Source organism: Panthera onca, chromosome B4 (assembly GCF_046562875.1).
Source record: "Panthera onca isolate mPanOnc1 chromosome B4, mPanOnc1 haplotype 2, whole genome shotgun sequence".
In the NCBI taxonomy this organism is placed as follows: domain Eukaryota; kingdom Metazoa; phylum Chordata; class Mammalia; order Carnivora; family Felidae; genus Panthera; species Panthera onca.
In genome coordinates, this window is record NC_138345.1 from 140,258,820 (window position 1) to 140,278,947 (window position 20,128).

At 55.2% G+C, this 20,128-nt stretch overlaps 1 long non-coding RNA gene across 1 annotated transcript; it reads left to right on the top strand.

Annotated features, from left to right (window-relative positions):
* The first annotated feature begins 1,292 nt into the window (after positions 1-1,292).
* LOC132695445 (uncharacterized) lies at positions 1,293-4,830 on the top strand. The gene is made up of 3 exons (XR_009617813.3): positions 1,293-1,582; positions 3,450-3,589; positions 3,745-4,830. It is a non-coding gene; the product is annotated as an uncharacterized LOC132695445 (long non-coding RNA).
* Positions 4,831-20,128: the final 15,298 nt, after the last annotated feature.

Consider the following 20,128-nt stretch of genomic DNA (forward strand, 5'->3'; position numbering starts at 1 on the left):
GACACCCCATGGGCTCCAGCCCGTTTGCTCGGATGGAATTAAAGAGAACGATGTGCCCTCAGTTCAGCCTTGGCTTAGGAATTAGCTCACAGCACAATCACGAACAGATTTGGGTTAAATAGCAGGGAAGCGAAGTTATGTTTATTGTTTTAATTCCAAGATTGAACACGGGTAGATTCACATGCAGCCACAGAAAACAATATGGAGAGACCACGTACCCAGTTCCCCCCGGCGGGTGCCATCTTGCAAAGCCACAGCCGAGACCACGGCCACCACGGCCACCACGGCCACCACGGCCACCACAGCCACCACGGTGCGGAGGGCAGAACAGTGAGGAAGACGCCGCCGTCCTACCTGAACTTGCAGAACATGAACCCACTGTGCACTGCACAGCCGTGTCATGTTTCTCCCTCCGCGGGACCCGGGGAGCAGGTGGGGGTTCAGTGACCCCTGGGGCACCACTGGGACTGTGTCCCAGAGCCAGGCCCCGAGGGCTGCGGGCAGGTGGGGGCTGGGAGACGGGACACATCACAGCTTATTGAAACACCACCCACGAGGCACGCGTCCCACCAGGAGGAGGCTGCTCAAGGCGGAAGCTTCCGGAACTACCCAGGGCGGATGAGACTGACTCTCGTGTTTACAGAAAATCGCCTCGTTGATCTGAGGAGGTATTTTCCAGGGTCTTGGTTTTTCTTTTTCTCTCTCTCTCACCTCGGCTCAGGCCCCAGGTTTGAGTTCCACAGCCGCCCGCACGCGTGCCACATGGGAGAGATGGGGCCTTGGAGGCATCTGGGGGTCTTAGGAGGGCCCCTGGGCACGCGGAAGGGGGTCTGGGCAAGGGGGATGAGGGAGGGATGGAGGAGGCCCAGGGAGAGAGAGTGGGAGGGGCTTAGGGGAGATTAGTGTTTATGTCATGAAGTCATGTATCACCTTTGGCCAAAGACGTTTGTAGTGAAGCCATTTCTAAGTCAGATTTTGTCCACAGGCGTCTGAATTGCTAGAAGTGTGGCTGCCCACGGAGCCTGAGAAACCACGTCCCCCCTTCTGTCCTTGGAAGAGGTGTGTCCTACAGAGACAGGGTGGGGGACGGGTCACATGGAGGGGGGCAGGTCACAGGGCGGAGTGTGGGTCACAGGGCGGGGTGCGGGTCACAGGGAGGGGGGCGGGTCACAGGGAGGGGGGCGGGTCACAGGGCGGGGGGCGGGTCACAGGGAGGGGGGCGGGTCACAGGGCAGGGTGTGGGTCACAGGGAGGGAGGCAGGTCACAGGGCGGGGTGCGGGTCACAGGGCGGGTCCCTGCTAGACACGGGTGCAGGATCTGGTTCCGACTTCCAGGTGCAGGGAAGCGGGGCGGCCACAGGAAGGGGCGTGAAGCTCGTGCACCTGTGTGTCGGGCCCCCAGCTGGCCTCGGCAGGCAGAGCGCAGTCTCAGGACCCAAGCCAGGCTCTCAGGACACAACGCCCAGCAGAGGACAAAGCGGCCGGCACCCCTCCCGTCAGCGAGGCCAGCTGGAGCATACACCGTGCCCCCGTGACCTGCCCCACGGTCCCCTCGTACGACCGCACGGTGCAGAGTTCACAGGTACAGCAGCACACGGCCTGAGGAGGAACAGCGTCATCCCATCAGGGACACCAAACACACACAGCCGAGGCGCTCAGCACAAGGATGGGGGTGGGGGCTGGTGCTGACCCCCCTCGTGGGCACAGAGCAGACCGCATCCCAGAGGGGCCTCCGGGAAGAAAACCGGGGCCACCAGGTGAGAAGAAACAGACTTGCACTCAGGCTTATGGTGCTGAGGGGGTCAGCCACCTCACTGTGCAAGCTGAGATCTGAGAGCTCCACGCTGGGATGTGGGGGGCACGGGGACGGCTGGGGGAGCAGGGGGACAGCCGCGGAGCACGGGGACAGCTGGCAGAGTACAGGGACAGCCGGGGAGCACGGGGACGGCTAGGGAGCACGGGAACAACTGAGGGAGCACGGGGGTGGCTGGGGGAGTATGAGGATGGCCAGGGGAGGACGGCTGGGGCCACCCTGATGATCCTGCTGGCCGGGCCCTCACAGGAAGCAGGTGTCCCATAAGATGAATGCATTTGGGGCTTCCTCTGGTGGGTCCCGAGATGGGAGCAGGGACACAGCCCCGGGCAGCTGCCGTCACTGGCCAGCGCTGACCGTTCGGGCCGACGGCAGTTCCGCGGGCGGATGTGGTCCGGCGTCACTGTCTTCCCATTCCCTCTCCCGCAACAACATAAAACACCGCTGTAATTTCCAGCAGGGATGTTTCCGTTCTCATTAGCTCTATTTATTATACGTCGTTTCTTAAATTGTGTCCCGTCTTTACAAGCAGGCGTACTTTCCACTTTATGAGACTCCCTGAATTCCACGTCGCGAATCGGGCGTTTGCGAACGGGTCTGATGTGATACTTGGGTTGTTCCTAATTTCCTTTATTATAAACAACGCTGTGATGAACATCCTCACACACTCTTATGGCTGCACGATCCATTAGTAGGCCCATCAACATCCCCTCGGAATAAAATTTCTCCTGCATAACATAAGCGAAACCAGAATGGCGTGAGCCCTTCCGGGGCTTTCGTTGCATGTTTTCAAACCTCTTCTGTGAAAAAAAGTGCAAATCTGAACAGCACTCTAGGAGTTTGCCACTTTTCGAAAAGCCACGCCGTCACGGAGTCTAAAAACAAAGTGTTAGGAAACTGGCAGGTTACTGTGGTTACTGTGGCTGCTGGGACTGGGGACATCACAGCCGTGGCGCTCTTAGACCAGACCCCGCCACGGAGCACAGAGCAAGCCACGCTCCGGGAGCCTCTCCTCCCAGCCGGAAAAACACACGCCCTCCTCTCTGTCCCCGCCCGTCCTCGCCCCTTCGGGGTCGTTGCACCGAGCCCTCCCACGCCCGTGCAGGGACCCCCACGTCCCCTCCCTCCTGTCACCTGCGCAGATCTGCGAGCCAGAGGGACAGCCGCCCCATGCACACACGTCCAAGAGGGTCTCCCTCGCCCTCCAGACCACTATTCCTGCAGATTTTTGTCCTTGACGTCCATCAAAGTCACATGTTTTACACTTGTCTATGTCCAAACCCCTGCCCGAGCCACCCCCCTGCCCCCGTGGAGGGCTCTCCGTCAACACCGGAAGCCACGGGGCCAATGTGTGTGCCCCGAAGCCAGCACCAGGCAGGTGGGGGCTCGCGGGTGAATGGATGAGGAGGGGAGGAAGGAAGGAAGGAAGGAAGGAAAGAAGGAAGGAAGGAAGGAAAGAGGGACGCTTCACTCAGTTTCCTCTTAGAGCATCGACGTGCTGCCCCTTCTTGTCAGCCTCGAGGGCCCCTCAGGGGTCCAGTCACACACCTTCTCGGGCGGTGCGGTGCGGCTTCCTCGTTATTTCCTAGACCTGTTATTTTAGGGCTTTTTATTTTTTGTTTATCTGCTATGCCAGAGTCAGGTTCACCAGGAGCTGCGCTGTTCTCGGCCTTTGATCTCATTCTCCACACACAGTCACCGCCCAGCCGTATCAGCACACGCGGACGTGCTTCTGTCAGAGTCGTTAAGCATCCCGGGATCTACTCTGGAGTCAGAGTAAGCGTGGACCTTGCCGTCTCGGTCCCATCTTCCCCAGGATCCCCGTACCTGTCTTTGGGGGGTTCCTGCACCTGCCTAAGCAAAGCAGGTGCCGCGAGAGAGCAGCCTGGGCCCAGCAGGATGGCTCCCGCTGCCTCTTCCTCCCCGTGCAGGCGTCTCCACGCACAGCGGCCTCACGTCCCGTGGCGGCCGCGTCTGTCTCTCTGGGACGCTGCGGGGATTCGTGGGCGGCAATCCCCTTATCTGAGCAAAGATGACAGCCTGTCTGCGAGCTGCCACATCCTTCTGGAGACCGGAAGCCCACGGCCTCCCGGGTGGCATTTTCCTCTTAAATGACAAACCACGTGGAAAACTTGAAACATGACAGCCAACCTGATAATGTACCGGTCCACTCTTCACAGAGACCTCATGACCTTCGGGAAGAATCTTCCCTGAACAGCCGGGGGGTGGGGGGTGCTTCTCCAAGCACCTGAGGGTCTCCCCAAACACTGGAAGGTTTTCCCCGAGCACTTGGGGGGGTCTTTCCTGAACATCTGGGGGGATCTTCCCTGAGCACCTGGGGCCCCTTTGCTACCTTTACATGCTGGGCCCAAACACTTTGCAACGGTCTTTGACAACTTCTGTTTTCCAGACCGTTAGATTTTCCTCATTTAAGTAAAACGCTGCACCCTCTTTGAAGATAGTTTGGGACCCACTTTGTTGAATTAATCGTCTTGAGGTCAAGCCCTAACATTTTTAAAACCTGCTGCATGGTAGTTCCCTCTTTTCTAGGGAAGTTTCCGGAAGATCTTGACACACACACGTCGACCAAACCCCCAGTGGAGACACCCCCCTTGGCCTCCACACGTCACCGGGGCCCGGGGTCAGCGAGTGGACAGAGGGTGCAGGGCCTTAGAACAGAATCAGTGGGACACAGAGGGTTAGCTGTGGAGGAGGCTAAGGAGTCAGGCCCCTCGGGTCCGTGTCGCCCGTGTCTCGTGGCCAGGACCGCCCAGACGTGTCTTTGTGCCCTGCCATGTGAAGGCCCACCACGGCATTGACCAACCCCACCTGTTGAGAAAGGGCAGAGGTGGACCTTCACTTCTCTATGTGACCCAACTCTTTCTGAATAGGCAAGTTTGGGAGCACTGTTTATAGACCTCTTTCATAAACTGATGAACAGATGATTCATATTTGAGCCATTCTGTGTGTCCTAAGGGATGCTGTGAGAACATTCTAAGTCGGAAATATGTGTACAATGTGAGCGTCACCCAGCTCCTGCCACGAGCTTAGCAAACTTTCCGGACTGAGCCAGATCGACAGCGACAGAGCCGCATTAATAATAACCTGTCGTCGTTACTGTCGCAAAGACCAAGCAGGACTCTCAGCCGAGTCCGGGGACGGTGAGGGTGCCCTGGGCTCACGGGTTGAACAGGGCAGGGCCGTCTGCGGCCGAGCACCTGCTGAGGAGACGACACCCCTAACTTCCCTCCGCGCTGGCACGGGTGAGGACTCCTCCCTCATCCCACGTAAGTCTGAAGCCCTTCCCGGCCCCCGAGATCAGGGCCACGACCTGGGAGGGGCACCCCATGGCCTGGGCGTCTTCAGTTCCCACCAGCTGGATTTCCACATCACAGAACACCACAGCCACGGCCTCACGGCCGCCCCACTCCCGTGGGAGGGACATGCACGCTCCAGTCCCGGGTGAACAGACCCGCCGCCCCTCGCGGACCGATGCCCCAGGGCTTCACGGTGCGGCTGGGCGTCTCCCCACCACGGGTGGTGTCTCCACGGAAGGTTCTCCGTCAGCCCATGGAGAGAACCCCGCGGCGGATCTGGCCAGAGACCCAGCGAGGCCGGTGTGAGTGCATCAGTCAGGGGCTGCCATGACGATGCCGGGTGACAAGTTACCCCCAAACCCAGCACCGGCTCCCCTCACTCAGTGGGCACCAGCAGCCGCAGGGCCAAGTCCAGATAGACTGAGGCGGGAAAGCGTGTGCCGGGCACAGCAGCTGAGAGGCGGGTCACAGACCTGCTGAGTAACAGTCACGTCCACGCCTCAGAAGAGTCAGGTCCGAAACGCCTGCACGAGGAGGCTTAGGTTAAGGAAACAATGACGGTTCAGAATCCGCATCAGACGCCGGGCGTGCGCCCTTGGGACTCTTGGGAGCGGAGACGCTGGGGTCTGCGTCCCACTGAAATCTGCAGGGGTCACCAACTTCCTCCCGTCCGCACTTTCAAAGCCACGCGGCTGTACCCACGAAACAAACCTCTGTGAAAACGTGAAATGTTCATACAAATGGGAAGTGTTTGCTGTTGCTGTTGTCGATCAGAGGTTTGTTTTCCAGCGTGCACAAGAGTGTTGAGATTATTGTCAATAACCTCACTTCACTACTATCCGGGGTGTCCCTATGACTTTCTCCACGTACAAATTACAGTGCAAACCAGGGGACAGTTGACCTCTAAGCAGGATAACAGTCAGCGTTGTTGGGGGAAAAATAGCTCAAAATCAATGACCGGCCACGGAAACGTTCTGGCAGAACGAAATCGGGCATCAGCCCCTCCTTGATGGTCAGTAAACGCCAGGGCAGAGCGCGGAGCCCCCAGCGCCTTGTGAACTGCGCCGACTCGGTAACAAGGTTTGATTGCCACGAACAATCTCGTCGCTGTCAGAAAATGAAGGTCCGAGTTCAATGATTCTAAACCAAAAACAGACATTTTTTGGTGTGAATCCTTCAGTATTTAATTGGACTGGGTCCAGCAACCCTATGTGGAAGGTCGCGGCCAGCTCCCCGTAGAGCGACGTGCCCCACCGTGGCGCTCACATCGCTGTACCCCCTTCCTACCCTTGAAGTTTACCGTTTTTCTCTCAGCGGACTCATTATTTCCCTCGGTCACTTTTGGAAGGGAACCTTGTATCATTATGAAGCTACAAACGTGATGACCTGGTTATGATCTTTATAATACTTGTGGAAATTAAGTTGTTCGATTATCTCTTTAAATTGTCCCTGTGCCACCAAAGCCATCCCACACCCCTCCAAGGGAGGGCTTTGCGTTCTCCGAGACCCCCAGCCGAGGAACAGAAGTCACGCCTTAAATACCCACCACCTCCTTGGGTATCCGTGTTCGTGGACTGAGTCAGGGGTTTCACCCAAGGAAGCCACGTGTCGGTCTCCCAGAGAATTGCTTTCCGTGTTGGTGTGGGGACCCCGCATGGGTACTGTAGGCAGGAGAAGGGGGTCTCCGCTCTGTCCCCCAGCCTGGCCCACGGGGGAAACGCCTGCCGTGGCCCCTGCCTGGCTCCCCGCACAGGTGCGGGGACACTTCTGTGAGGCGTCAGAGACAGGACCACGGTGCTTCCCAGCAGCTGTGCAGCCTGCCCTCGGGACTCACTGTTGGCGGTTCCTTTCTTGCCTCCTGTTTCCCTTCGGGAACTTCGACCCAGCAAGGGTCCCGCTCTGTCCGTTGACCTCCTTCCCTGTGACTCGGTATTTGTGACTCTTGCACAACACCTTCTCCAGAAAACATGTCCAATCCAGGGGAAGCACAAAGAAACAAGCCAACTGAAGGATAGGACGCAGAGTAGAAGAGGAGGGGCCCTCAGATTGCATAGTTCATCTTTCGCGTCTGACGGCCCATTTTCCGTTCACATGATGCCAGTTATCGATTTATCTGTCACGTAAAAGGTGAGACTTCCTGCGGTGGGGTGGGGGGGAGCTGTTCAATTTCATTTAATCCTGGAGGCTTGGGATTCAACCTCCAAAAACTTCACCCATTCGATTGCCACTGTCCCGAGCCATCTCTGAGCTCCACCAGGGGCCTCCCCCGTCCGTCTGGGGGGGATGGTGGCCATGCAGACAGAGCCCCCTCGTGCTCCCCAGGCTGCAGGAAGCAGACACAGGTGGGGAGGAAGCTTCTGGAAACACAGAACTTGCAGCGGGTGGCAGGGGATGAGCGGGGTTCTCATCCTTCACATCGGACGTGTGCGGGGACAGCGGTGAACAGGTGCTCCCAGGGAACGGCCCCCAGAGTTGGCGTCACTCCTGGAGGCCGGCCACAGGGTCCGAGAGCCCGGGATCCACCGAGCTCCGCGAGGGTCTGCTCGCCGGGCGGAGAGCAGGTCCGGCCCCACACTCGGGGGTGACGCCCGCACGCGACTGGCCACAGCCTGGCCGTGACAGCCGCTGTGGGACGTGCTTGCCAACACGAAGACCGCGGCCTCACGCTGTGCGGCGAAAGCAGAAACCCGACACCACCGGACGGGGCGCGTACCTGGCCCGGCTGGGGTCACCTGCCTCGGAACCTCTCGCCGGGGTCGCTTCACGTCGGGGACGTGGCTCACGTAGCACCTGTGTCCCAAAGACGCCTGCCTCCCCGCATCCCCAGAGGACGAAACCCCCGGGAACAGGGATGAGCTCCTGTCCCCCGCGTCCCTCCGTGCCCCTCCACACCCCTCCACGCCTCCCGCACCTGGCCAAAGGAGAGAACAGGAGAACCTCATCTCCCCCGGTCAGCACACAACTTGCCACGAGGCAGCCGGCGAGGTGCCCGCGGGAGGAGAGGCCTCAGCATCTGGACCAGAGGGCCTGCGGGGCACCAGCCCCCCGGCCCCCTGTCCCGAAACGGGCCTCCGAGCCCTCGCCTGCCAGGACGTGCCCGGAGCTGACGGTCAGGGGGACCCCGTCCTGGCGTCTGCCGCCCTTCCTACCGCCTGTGCACAGACCCGTCTGCGTGCCTGCCTCCGCCCTGCGGCTGGGCTGAGGACAGGCAGGTCCTGCCCGCGTGGGGACGCGGGGCCTGGCTCGCCCTGACCTGTGACCTGGCCACCGTCACGGGGCACAGCTAACCTGGGTCCAGCACACCTGGGGGTGCGGTGAGGCCCTCCCCTCGCGTTTGCTCCCGTGAGGACACTGAAGGGCGCGGAGGGCACGGGGCTCCTGCAGGTGCCAGAGCCCCACGGTGAGGGACCCCGGGAAACCCGCACGGACGGGTGAGCTGGCGTCCTCTCACCCCTCGGAAACTGACACTTGGGGGCGCCGGGGGGGCTCAGCCGGGTCAGAGTCCACCTTCAGACCAGGTCATGATCTCACGGTTTGTGGGTTCAAGCCCCACGTCAGGGTATCTGCTGTCCACACAGAGCCTGCTTCAGACCCTATGCCCCACCTCTCTCTGCCCCTCCCCTGCTTGTGCGCCCTCTCTCTCTCCCCATAATAAATAAATATTTAGAATTTTTTTTAAAAAAAGGAAGCCGACTCGGGAAAGGAGGCGCAAAACCAGCAGCGTTTTTGTGAAATTTGCAGATTCCTTGTCACCTGTCCTTGAAGTGACTGTCCCCTGGGACCTCCGTCTTCTGCATTAAGCCCGTTTCCTGTCCGGGGTCATGAGGGGACGGGGGTGAGGGGGGATGCGTGAAGTCTCTCTTCACACGCTGGTCGGAGAGGATTTGGGGAGGAGGGAGAAACGCGGCCGACAGCGAGCGGACGAGCTCAGGCTTCACCCCTGCCGGCCCAGGTCTGAGCTTCCCCTGCAGCCCCTTCCTGTTTACCTGGAACCACGGCTGGCTGGGCCCCTCGGCTCCGCTGGCTTCCGGCTGCCTTGGGGACGCCTGCTGTGTCCCCTGATCCGCGCCCCCCTCCCCACAGGTAACCCACCGTGTGCCGAAATCCTCACGCGGGATCCGGAGCGTGCCCTCCGTGGGTTTTCCACGTACGCTTCCCGTGGCTCCACACTGCGCGTGGCTTACACACCTGCCTGCAGCGGACTCCGCCCATCACTTCATGGCACAGCCCGTCGCCTTGGACTCGTGCGGGGTCCTCTGGAACGTGTCCCAGGAGAGGCCCCGCTGGGCTCCCCGTTGCCGCGCTCCCGTGGCAGCCCGGCCCGACCCAGGCCCCCCGAGCGCCACCAGGGCCGTCCAGGGCGGGGTCGCGGCTTCCCATCCGCGGGTCCCGAGCGCGCCCGCATTTCTCTGATGGCGAACGCGCCCGACAAGGGGTGGTGTTGGGTGGACAGAGGCCTCTGTCTTCGTCTGTCTCACGTCTGTCTTCGTCTTCTGACCGTCCAGATACCGTTGCTGGTGCCGGGTACGCCGTCTGCGGCCAGAGCACCGCACGCCGAGGGGCCGGAACACCCACCGCTCTCCCCGCTCGTGGCCGTGGGTCCTTCCGTGTCCCCAGGCCACACGGCCCCCCCTCTGGCTCCACGTGGCCAGGCACCTTTCTCACTCAGCTCACACACAGGATGACACAGGGACCCAGCTTCCTCTTCTCTGCTCGGCAAGTCCCGATTCCCCGCAGTGTTAACGGAGATGCCCCAGCTGGGACGTGGCCACCTGCTTGTGACAGACAGCACTTGCAGTGGCCGGTCCTCGTGGCCCGAGCAGTGTGTGGGCCAGTCGGGGGAGGGGGGGCCATCAGAGAGGGGGGAGGCGGGGGCGGATGACGGAAGGAGCAGAGGTCAGTCCATTCGCTTCATAAAACGATCCTGGGCAGCCAGGAAGCTACGCACCAGGAAGACCAAAGCATATTGAAGATGAGAACCGTGCCCTCTGTGGGCGTGCCTTTGGTCCCACAGGGAGGCCGGGGTCTGGAAGTCACAGGTGCCTGGGGAGGGGACTGTCCCGTCTTGGAGATGCTTCCATAGACCTTCCAATTCCTTTCCAGGTTCCAGGAAGCTCCCTGTGCTAGATCCCCACGATTATTTATTTGTGGCTCTGACATTGTCGCTGGTCCGAACGCCTCCCTGGGGCGGGTGGCCGACTCCGTTTCCCGGGGCTGCGTGCTGTGGCCCTGCCTCATCAATAAGCGTTTTAAACGGCTTCTAAATTGCTTCATTTATTAAATATTTGCCGTGAGAACTGAAAATAGGGTAATTCATTTTAGTGGGAGGGCTTTTCCTGTTCCTGGAAACTTTGCAGAAAAACAGCCCGTAGTCACTGTGGACCTCACCACGGTCCGATGGGAAAAGGGAGAGATCTTTGCAAGACATAACGAGGTGATCTCCAGACATGGAGAAAAGAGGGCGAGGAGGCATAATTGTTCGTTAACGAGCGGTCCCCGGGCCAAGGCCGTGCAGGAGCGGGGGTGGGGGCCCAACGGTCGCCCGCCTCCCGGCAGGATGCATGTTCAGCAACAATCCATCACTGCTCACCAGCCAGCGTGACGGGCCGCGTTCGCCGTCGGCTGCCAGGGACCCAGTTCCTGTCGGGGGGGGCCTATTATGTACACAAGCTGCCGGGGGCCCTGCGTGTCCTCTCTAGGGAGCATGTGGAAATAGAGTGGCCAGCGCTTAATTGCTGCTTCCGAGCTTCTGAACACGAGATTTATTAGCTGTGTGTCTGCAGCCTTCATTAGGAGTTTGAAAAAGAAAACACACCTACGGTGAAGTAATAGAAAACATACATGTTGGTCTCTGCCCCCAATTCCCGGCACAGAGCTCCTGACACCCTCCCGGGGCCCTGGAGGGTCTTCTGTTCTTTTAAAAAAAAAAAATTTAACATTTATTTATTTTTGAGAGACAGAGAGAGAGCATGAGTGGGGGAGGGGCAGAGAGAGAGAGGGAGACACAGGATCCAAAGCAGGCTCCAGGCTCCGAGCTGTCGGCACCGAGCCCGACGCGGGGCCTGAACTCTCGAATCACGAGATCATGACCTAGGCCGAAGTCGGACGCCTAACCGACCCAGCTACCCAGGCGCCCCAGAGTGTCTTCTGTTTTTTTTTTTTTTTTTAATTTTTTTAAAATTTATTTTTGAAGGAGAGAGAGAGAGAGAGAGCATGACTGGGGGAGGAGCAGAGAGAGAGGGAGACACAGAATTCGAAGCAGGCTCCAGGCTGTGAGCTGTCAGCACAGAGCCCTACGCGGGGCTCGAACTCAGGACCGTGAGATCATGACCTGAGTCAAAGTCGGACGCTCAACCGACTGAGCCACCCAGGCGCCCCGAGTGTCTTCTGTTCTAATGAGGCGACTCTGGGTGGGCTCCCGGGTGGGCACTGGTCACCAGAAAGACCACGCCATGATTAGAAGCTGGGATTTTCACCCCTGCTCCCCATTCTCCAGAGAGGGGGACGGGCTGGGGGATCCAGTTAATAACTGATCACGCCGATGTGATAAAACCTCCATAAAAATCCCCGAAGTGTGGGCTCCAGGGAACTTGTCGGTTGGTGAGCACGTCCGTGTGCCGGGAGGGTGACGCGCCCCAAGTCCACAAGGACAGAAGCTCCTGTGCGCGGGACCCTCCCCGCACACACCCTGCACCTCTCCGTCTGCTGTTCGTCTGTATCCTTCGTCGAACCCTTCCCTACGCGATCGACGGACGAACGGCGCCAGCGTTCCCCTGAGTTCTGTGAGCTGCTCGAGCAGGTTACCGAACCCCAGAAGGGGCTCACGGGAATGCCATCTGGAGCCGAGTCGGACAGAAGTCGTGGGCAACCCGGAACCTGCCAGTTGGGAATGGCGTCTGAAGAGGGGGGCAGTCTCGTGGGACTGAGCCGCTCCCTGGGGGATGGGACGCTGACTCCGGGCAGACGGTGTCAGAACGGAGTTCAGCTGTAGGACACCCCGTGGGGTCACGGAATTGCCTGGAGGGGACCTCCCGACACCGTCTGAATGTGACACTGCGAGACAGCAAAGCTGGTGCACAGGAGGAACACGGCATCCGGGTTTGCCCTCGACTACCAGGCAGAAATAACTGCTGTAATCATTGCCCCTGACTTTCATTTTAAATTCAAAACCGTGCACCAGCCCAGCTGTGTCTGGAAGCTGGGACAGTGAGGCTTCTCCCAGGTGTAGACGGGATGTGCCCAAACCCAGACGCTTGCTTGCCAAAGCCGTTGGAATGACTCACTGCGTTCCCGTGTGCAAGCATGATGCTTAAATGTTCACATGTCAAAAATGCCAACCAACTTGAGTTGGGGTTTTTTTGCAAAATATAATTCACACACCATAAAATTCACTCTTTTCATAAAGTTTGTAGTTCAGTGGTTTTTAGTCTACACTACTACAGTTTTGTAATACATTTAAAAAATGGGAACATTTGTTGGGGCACCTGGTGGCTCAGTCTGTTAAATGTCCAACTTTGGCTCAGGTCATGATCTCGCAGTTCGTGGGTTCAAGCCCCGTGTCGGGTTCTGGGCTGACAGCTCAGAGCCAGGAGCCTGCTTTGGATTCTGTGTCTCCCTCTCTCTCTGCCCTTCCCCTGCTTGTGTTCTGTCTCTCTCTGTCTTTCAAAAATATGTAAACATTAGGAAAAAAAATTTTTTTTAATGGGGACGTTTGAGTCTTTCAACTTTGTTCTTTGTGAGGATTGACTGGGTTCCTCTGATCACTTGATCTTTTTATAGGAATTTCTGGAATCAGCAGGCCTGTTTCCTCAAAGTGGGCAGCAAAGGCTTGGCAAGAATTGCATTGATCTATTGCCGGCTGTAGATCAACTGGGCAGATTTAGTTTCATTGATTTTCTTCATTGCTTTTTATTCCTTATTTCATGGTTTTCCTTTCCAATATGATTTCCTTCTTTCTGCTTATCTTGGCTACAACCTAATCTTTCAAAAAAATTTTTTTAGTTTATTTATTTATTTTGAGAGAGACAGAGAGAGTGAGGGAGGGAGGGGCAGAGAGTGGGGGGAGAGAATCCCAAGCAGGCTCCGCACTGTCAGTACAAAGCCCAATGTGGGGCTCAATCCCACGAACCATGAGATCATGACCTGAGCCGAAACCAAGAGTCAGATGCTTAACCACCTGAGCCACCCAGGTGCCCTACAACATAATATCAAAGTGAAAGTTTGGCTCATTGATTGGGGGTCCTTCTCCGTTTCCAGGAAGACACTTGCAGCTGAACATTTCCCTTGAAATGCCACTGTGGCTGTCAGCTGTCAGCTGCTTTGAACACATGGACAAGCGTGTGTCCCCAGGCTTCAGTATGTGCAGCTTTTGCTTTCATTCATCTTGAAATAGTTTCTTTTTTTCTTTTTTTTTTTTTTTAATTTTTTTTCAACGTTTTTTATTTATTTTTGGGACAGAGAGAGACAGAGCATGAACGGGGGAGGGGCAGAGAGAGAGGGAGACACAGAATCGGAAACAGGCTCCAGGCTCCAAGCCATCAGCCCAGAGCCTGACACGGGGCTCGAACTCACGGACCGCGAGATCGTGACCTGGCTGAACTCAGACGCTTAACCGACTGCGCCACCCAGGCGCCCCTTGAAATAGTTTCTGATTTTATTTGGGATTCTGTCCTTGAACAATTGATTATTTAGGAATATGTCATTCAGTTTCCATGTATTTGTGAATTTCCTCATTTTCCCCGCCTTGTTCATTTCTAGTTTTATTCTGTGCTGGTCAGAGAACACACTTTGTGTGACGCCAGCCTTACCCTCATGCTGAGACTTGTTTGTGGCCCGGCATGCGGGCTGCCCCAGAGAATGTCTCCTGTGCTCTTGTGAGAGTTGGTGTGTGCTCTGCAGCTGTGTGGTGCTCTGTGGTGTCTACTAGATCTTCTTGTTTTATACAGGTGCTCAAGTCTGCCATTTCCTTGGTGACCCTCTGCTTAGTTGTTCTGTCCTTTATTGACAAGGGGCATGGGTGTCTGCAGCTGCTACAGGTGAATTGCCTATTTCTTCCTTCAATTTTTGCTTCACGAATTTTGGGCTCTTTTTAGGTGCATATATGTCAGAAGCTGTTACATCTTTCCAATGGGTTTACTCTTTCAGACTTAGAAAGCGTCCTTTTTTATGTCTAGAAACAAACTTTCCTTTAAAGTGTACTATGATGTTAATATCGCCAGTCCAGCTGTCTTGGTTCTTGGCGCGTGGTGTCATTTATTCTCTCCTGCTTTCGATCTGCTTGTTTCTCTGCATAGAAAGAGTGTCTCCTGTAAACATAGAGGTGTCATGTTACTGTTTGCTTCTGTGTGTCTAATGTAATTTTTGTTCTTTATATACTGCTTTCTTTTGTGTTAAGTATTTCTAGCATATCATTTTAATTTCCCTGTCATCTCTGTCTATGTTGTTCTGAGTTATTTTCTTAGTGGTTGCCCTGAGGATTACTGTTAATATCTTGACTTGTATGAATGTGGTTCAGAATGACACCAGTTTAATTTCAGTGGTATTAAGAGGTCTTTGCTCCTGGGGCGCCTGGGTGGCTCTGCCGGTTGAGCGTCTAACCTCGGCTCGGGTCACGATCTCGAGGTTCGTGAGCTCAAGCCCCGCGTCGGGCTCTGGGCTGACAGCTCGGAGCCTGGAGCCTCTTCAGAGTCTGTGTCTCCCTCTCTCTCTGCCCCTCCCCCGCTCGCACTCTGTCTCTCTCTCTCTCAGAAATAAATAAATGTTTAAAAAAATTTTTTTAAAGAGGTCTTGGCTCCTATAAGCCACTTTCCCTCCCCACACCTTTGTGGTGCCTGTTTAGTCACACACATTACATCGCAGGACATCTATGATATTGCTGCACGGAGTTGTCTTTTGAACCAGCTAAAAGAAAAAGAGCTACAAACAAAACAATTACATTTATACTGTCTTCTATATTTGTCTACATATCTCCTTTACTGTTATTCTTTCTTTCTTCACATGGATTTGAGTCACTGTCTAGTGACCTTTTACTCCAGCGTGAAGAACTCCCTTCAGTATTTATTTTAGGAATGTTCCTCTGGGGATGGTCTGGTAGCAATGAGCTCCCTCAGTTTTGTTCTGCTTTTTATTCATCTTGGAATGTCCTAATTTCTCAATTATTTTTGTTTTTTTTTATAAGTTTGTTAATGTTTATTCATTTTTGAGAGAGAGACAGAGAGACAGAGAACGAACAGGGGAGGGGCAGAGAGAGAGGGAGACACAGAATCCGAAGCAGGCTCCAGACTCCATGCTGTCAGCACAGAGCCCGACGTGGGGCTGGAACCCACGAACCGTGAGATCATGACCTGAGCCGAAGTCGGACGCTTAACTGGCAGAGCCACCCAGGCGCCCCATATTGTCCCTTATGTTTGAAGGATAGTTCTTCTATACAATTCTTAGTCGACAGTTTTGTTCTTTGAGCACTCGGAAGATGTCCTCCAATGGCCTTCTGGCCTCCACGACTTCCGATGCAAAGCCAGCATGTCATCCACTGAGGGTCTCTGACCCTGATCACTAAGGTCCCTTCTCTCTTGCTGTTTCCAACACTCTCTCTTTGCAACTTTTGACAGGTTGACGATGCTTTTCTTGGTGTGGATCTCTTAGAGTTTATCTGCATTGGGGTTTTCTGAACTTTTTGGTTCTAGTGATCATTTTTCATCAAATTCGAGACACTTTCAGCCATTACTTACCCGCATATTCTTTCTGACCCTCTATCCCTCCCTCTCCTTCCGGGACTCCCATTACTTCTCTGTGGTGTGCCACACATCTCCGAGTCTTTATTTGTCTTCCTTCATTTTTTCCTTTCCTTTCCTCAGACTGGATGCTTTCAATCGACCTACCTTGAAGTTTGCCATTTCCTCTGCCTGCTCAAATATGCCATCGTGCCCCTTAGTGAATGTTTCACCGCATGCACTTTTCACCTCCAGAATTTGTATTTGGCTCTTTTCATAGTCTCTATACCCGTATTGGTATTGTCCATTTGGTGAGACAAACCTCTCACATTTCCCTTCAGTTTATACACATGATTACCTTTGTTCTTTAAAGTAGCTGATTTAAAGTCTCTGCCTCTGTCTGGGTTTCCTCAGGGATTATTTCTGTTGATTGTTTTTCTCCCTGTGCATGGGCATGCTTGTCACTTGCATGCCTCATCATTTCTGTTGAAAACTGAACATTTTAAATACTAGAGTGTGGCAACTCTGGAAATCCGATTCTTCCTCCTCCCCAGAGTTTTTTGGTCATCGCTGTTTTTCGTATTATTGTTGTCGTCACTGTTTATTTAGTGACTTTTCTTAACGACTTCTGTGATGTCTGTATTCCTTGTCATGCTTAGCCACTAAAGTCTATGCTTGGCTAGCTTCACGATCAGCTAATGATTGGACAGATACTTCTTAAATGCTAAGAATCTATAAGTCTTCCAGTCTTTGCCAAAGGGCTCTATATGAATGTTGGGCATGTCTTCAACACTCAGCCAGAGGGTTGACCGCTCTGCCTTAGCCTTCACTTCCTGCGTGTACAGCCTTCACTTCCTGCGTGTACAGCCTTCACTTCCTGCGTGTACAGCCTTCACATCCTGCGTGTACAGCCTTCACTTCCTGCGTGTACAGCCTTCACATCCTGCGTGTACAGCCTTCACTTCCTGCGTGTACAGCCTTCACTTCCTGCGTGTACAGCCTTCACTTCCTGCGTGTACAGCCTTCACTTCCTGCATGTACAAAGCCCCAAGACCAGTCAGAAATGAAGCCAAGGGCCTCCTCAGTCTTTCCTGAGCGTGCACACCGCCCAGGACATACACACAGCCCCACACACGCACGTACCTTCTAGCTTCCCAGGGATACCTCGCAGGTTTTCGAAACTCTGGTGGACGTCTCATCCCCCAGATTTTCCTTTTATACTTTTCAGGTACCCTACTGCTTGCCTCAAGTCTTATCTACCAACTCCCACAGCTGCAAAGTTAAACAACTCTCTGTAACTGTTTTTGACAAACACTTCCAGGGAAAAAAGGCTTTTTGCATCGTGCAAACTCCGAGTCGGGTGAAAGACAGTCTTGCACGGGGCGCCCTCCAGGCAGATCAAATCATTACATCCCACTTCTGCCCAACCCTGTTCTGCCCCTTCCGGTGAGTGCTGGACCTCTGGGTTTTGCTGTAACCGGAGCCTGTTGTGTTTTTAAGGCTACTGTGGAGACGCAGAAAGGCGTAGGAGAACAGGCAAGATAAAATGCCTTAAAGCTTACTATCCTGACCGAGAGTCAGCTGTTTTTATGAAATAAAGTTCTCCAGATGGCTGCCAATATTTGGTTAATTGCCAGGTTCTGAAAAAGTTGATTCTGATCAGGTTTCCTGTTTTTCTCATTGCTTTATGGGGAAGTTTGGGAGGTCCATTCTCCACCGTTTTCACGGACCTCACTCAGCTTGACTTTTAGTATCCCTGCCCTGTCAAGGTGAGGCCCATCTCACAGGGAGACCAGGAGCAAACATTCATGGACAACCTGAGTCCCCGGCTTGGGCGAGCCTTGGGGATGGTCCCCCCCCCCCCCCATCTGCAGGAGGTCCCCACTAGCTGTGGCTCCCAGGGGTCTTCCTCCTCTGCCCCGTGCATTGCACTAAAGACACAGGCCAGAGATAAAGCCTTGTTTGCAGCACGAGGAACTCTCTTCTAGAAGAAGACACGAACCCGGCCACGCTGGCACGTGATCTTGCACACCCACCCTCCAGAACCGTGAGAAGGAAATTTTTGTTGTTTATACACCATCCGGTCTACAGTACTTTGTAGAAGCCCAGGCTGAATAACACAGGGGGATAGATGCAGCCTGCCCTGTAGGTTTGGGATTCGCCATTCCTCACAACGACCTGAGATTCTTTGAAACAAATCTCTTTTGTGCATGAATACCCTCCTGGTCCTGCTCTGGGGAGCCCTGCTAGGCCGGGTGTGATGAATCCCGTCCCGGTTGTCCCCCTCAGGCTGCCGCCGGACTCGGTCAAGTAGCGGAGGTGAAAGTCGGTGCAAATCGCGAAGAAAGGGCCAGAAGTTAGGGGTGATTTTCTTCACTTAGGGTTTGGCTGTCTTCTGTTCTCCATTTGCTTCCAGTTGTCGCACTGGTCTTTACCTGCCGTCGTCCTCACCCAAAGGGTGAGAGGCTCCAAGTCCGTCCCGGGAGCCCATGCCTCGGGAGGGCCAGGGTCTCCGGCTCACACCGGGCTCCGGATCATAGAAACGGCACACGTGAAGAGGCGTGTGCTCTCCCTGGTCAGCGTGAGTGCGGAAAGTGAGGCCCCGAGAGCCCACCACCGGGGTGTCAGGCAGAACGCCCTCCCTGCCACAAAGAAGCACGTGCGTTTATAGAAAAATGAAGTGGGGACCAAAATCACAACTGACGACTCCCTGCTCTCTATCGAATCACAGGGGCTCGCCTGCCTCTAGAAAACTCTGAACGTGTGTAAGCACCACGGAGCTGCAAACACCAAATGTGTGGAAATGCAAATTAAAACAGCAGTGAGATACCTGCTACACACCCATCAGAACGGCCAAAGTCCAGAAGACTAACGCCCGATGCCACAGTGGACGTGGACCCCCAGGAGCCCGCGGGACGGTGCAGCCCCTGCGGGGGTTTCCTCACGACACTAATCACTCGAATTGCACAACTGAGCACGTGTGCTCCTGAGCATCCACACCAAAGCTTGCACACGGATGGTTATGGCAGCTTTACTCGTAATTGCCAAAACCTGAAATCAACCAAGACGCCCTTCAGCAGGTGATGGATAGACTGTGCTCCATCCAGACGATGGAAATGAGCTGAGAGGGAATGAGCTATGGAGCCATGAACAGACAAGGATGAGCCTTAAATGCGCATCAGTGAGCGAAAGACGCCCACGGAAAGGCCATACGCCGTCTGATTCCTGCTCCACGTCACGTTCCGGAAAAGACACGACCGTGGAGACAGTGAAAGAACCAGTGGTCGACAGGGGTTTGGAGAAGGGAAGGGTGAACGGGGAGCGCAGAGGATGCTCAGGGCAGCGAGACTTCTCTGTGTGACGTGACAGCGGTGTCACTGTTTGTTCGTCCAAACCCATGGGACCTACAACATCCAGCGTGAACCCTCGTGTGGGACTGCGGACTCTGGGCGGCTGTGATGTGTGGCTGTGGGGCCATTGGTTACAACAGCTACGCCCTCAAGGCAGGGGATGTTGATGGTGACGGAGGCTCTGGGTGGGGGCATATGGGAAATCTCTGGACTGCCACTCAATTTTCTTGTGAACCTAAAATTCCTCTGAAAAAATAAAGTCTGTGTTCAAAAGGAGGGATGATGGGGCGCCTGGATGGCTCAATCAGTTAAGCGTCTGACTCTTGATTTCGGCTCAGGTCATGGTCTCACGGTTCGGGGGATCCAGCCCCCCACCGGGCTCTGTGCCGACAGCGTGGAGACTGCTTGGGACTCTCTCTCCCCTGTCTCTGCCCCTCCCCCAATCACATGTGCTCTCTCTATCTCTCTCTTTCTCAAATAAGTAAACTTCAAAAGAAACAAAAAGGAGGGAAGAGGGCTGGAGAAAGCCCCTTCTGGCTCTGACGATGGAGGGACCGGGAGCCTCGATGCCGGACGAGCCAAGGGAAGGACCCACGTCCAGAGCCTCGGGGGAGGGCCCAGCCCCGCCCGCACCTTGGTGTTGGCCCGGAGAGCCCCTCCCTACAAGTGTAAGATAATGAACTTGCGTTCACATCACTAAAGTCTCTGAGATGGCTGTGAACCGTGAGCCAGCAGCCACGTGTCACAAATGCCGTTTCACGGTTGGTGGCCACCACTTTGCTGAAGATTCCTACTTTTTTTTTCCCTTAACAATGTATCTTGGGGATTATTCCTGAACTCATTCTTCATCACGGCTCAGAGCCTCAGCACTTAATTTATTTCCTGCGTTCCTACAGGTGGACAGTCGGGCGGCCTGCGGTGTGTTCTTTAATTGCGAAC